Below are 2,500 nucleotides of genomic sequence, written 5' to 3'. Positions count from 1 at the left end.
GTTTTTGGCAAATTTCTGACTTTTGAAAATTTCACAATTTTGTGAAAACTTCCACAAAATGAGGTTCTAGTATGTTAGAGGGCATCCCAGGAGGGCTCCAAAAGTGTGGGTAAAATATATATCCCACAGGGGGAAAATTGAAAAAAAGTTGAAAAAAAAAATTTTTGGGGACTTAGAAAATTTTCAACTTTTGTCAGACTTCCAGACAGGGGAGCGTGTCAGTGCGCGCATCCGATTTCAGTTCCAGAGCGATTCGCGCGATGAGTCCTTGATACTTAGTCGTTTTTGGCAAAATTTCTGACTTTTTGAAAATTTCACAATTTTGTGAAAACTTCCACAAAATGAGGTTCTAGTATGTTAGAGGGCATCCCAGGAGGGCTCCAAAAGTGTGGGTAAAATATATATCCCACAGGGGGAAAATTGAAAAAAAGTTGAAAAAAAAAAATTTTTGGGGACTTAGAAAATTTTCACACATGTGTCAGACTTCCAGAGAGGGGGAGCATGTCAGTGCGCGCATCCGATTTCAGTTCCAGAGCGATTCGCGCGATGAGTCCTTGATACTTAGTCGTTTTTGCAAAATTCTGACTTTTTGGAAATTTCACAATTTTGTGAAAACTTCCACAAAATGAGGTTCTAGTATGTTAGAGGGCATCCCAGGAGGGCTCCAAAAGTGTGGGTAAAATATATATCCCACAGGGGGAAAATTGAAAAAAAGTTGAAAAAAAAATTTTTGGGGACTTAGAAAATTTTTCAACTTTTGTCAGACTTCCAGACAGGGGAGCGTGTCAGTGCGCGCATCCGATTTCAGTTCCCAGAGCGATTCGCGCGATGAGTCCTTGATACTTAGTCGTTTTTGGCAAAATTTCTGACTTTTTGAAAATTTCACAATTTGTGAAAACTTCCACAAAATGAGGTTCTAGTATGGTAGAGGCATCCCAGGAGGGCTCCAAAAGTGTGGTAAATATATATCCCACAGGGGGAAAATTGAAAAAAAGTTGAGGAGGGCTCCAAAAGTGTGGGTAAAATATATATCCCACAGGGGGAAAATTGAAAAAAAGTTGAAAAAAAAAATTTTTGGGGACTTAGAAAATTTTTCAACTTGTGTCAGACTTCCAGAGAGGGGAGCATGTCAGTGCGCGCATCCGATTTCAGTTCCAGAGCGATTCGCGCGATGAGTCCTTGATACTTAGTCGTTTTCAGAAGTCACAATTTTGACTTCCAGGACCCGCAAAACGTTTGTAAATTGAGCCCGCTCCCCAGTTCCAAGCGTTTTGAGGTGTCCCCGGTTGCAGTAATGCAGCCTGCCCACTAGATGTCGCAAAAGAGACAAAAAGTGAAAAAGAACCAGAATGAGGAAATTCCAGGGAGCCGAATCCGCCTGACAGTTCCAGGCGATCGGGCACTTTTTTGCATGCGTCCCTAAAGTGGGTATAGGGTGACACTCCATGCAAAGACCCAGTTTTGCACACCACCGGCAGAATATATGAGAGAGAGGTACCTCTCAGCCCCGACACATTTCGACTCATTTAAGCTGGTTTTCACCTCCGTAGGCCTGGGTATGCGTTTTGGCTATGAGTCCCTGTTCGGCTGGAGGTCTGCACCTTGGCTGAACCCAGGCTTCCGCAGCTGCGTGGGGGGACTTTTGCCGGTCGCCTATCCCAAGTCAGAGAGGTGTTCCTGGGTTGAAGTGAGCCTGGCCAGACCCCCCCGCGGGCCCTGGTTCTCCACATGGGGGCGCCGTCAAGGCTAAAATCTGGATTTTTAGGCCGAGGAGAGGCTCCATGAGGGCGGATGCTTTTGTGGCTTCGACCCCAGTGCTGTTCCACATCCAGTACCCCCCCGCAAGGGCGCCTGTACCCGAGTCGCGCTTCCAGGACTCGTGGGCACGTATCTCCCGACGACAGGGGTTTGCAGCCTCCGTACTTGGGCAAGTCCCTACATGCACCCCTGCTCTTCCTCCGATCGATCTGGCGCAGCGCTCCCGGGTGGGGAGGTGGCGCCGCTCGCTCGGCCCGGGCTTTGGAGCCCGCGCTGGCTTAAGGTGAGCGGTCCCCTTCCTCCTCTACCCCCGGGCTTCCGACACCTATCTTTGGGCGCGCATGCCGGCCTCGCCTCCCGTCTGCGGAGGTGGCCGAGCCGTGGGGAGTTTGACCCGAACCGAGCGAAGGCAGTGGTCCGACGACCCGTACGGGCGAACGGCGGGGCGCCCACCCAGCCAGGCGTGGGGGCCCGTCGTCCGAATCGCTCCCTGTGCGGGGAAGCACAGCGATCTTCTCCGAGGGCGGCCCTTTTCTTCCAGATGCGTACCCGGCCAGCGGAGGCTCGCGCTGCCCCTCGTGTCCGAAAGGGCGGCCTCCGCGGCGGTGGCGACAGCGGCGGCGGTGGGTGGCCTCTCCGCGCCACTGCCGAGCTTCGCGATTTCCAGTCTTTTCCCGAGCCCCTACGTCAGTGGGGAGGACGACAGAGGTGTGGAGGCAGGCGAAGGGGGTTCTCACCGTGC

This window comes from Phyllobates terribilis, unplaced genomic scaffold, assembly GCF_046119375.1.
Source record: "Phyllobates terribilis strain yellow unplaced genomic scaffold, ASM4611937v1 Scaffold_2593__1_contigs__length_120470, whole genome shotgun sequence".
Classification (NCBI taxonomy): Eukaryota; Metazoa; Chordata; class Amphibia; order Anura; family Dendrobatidae; genus Phyllobates; species Phyllobates terribilis.
This window is presented reverse-complemented; position numbering follows the sequence as displayed.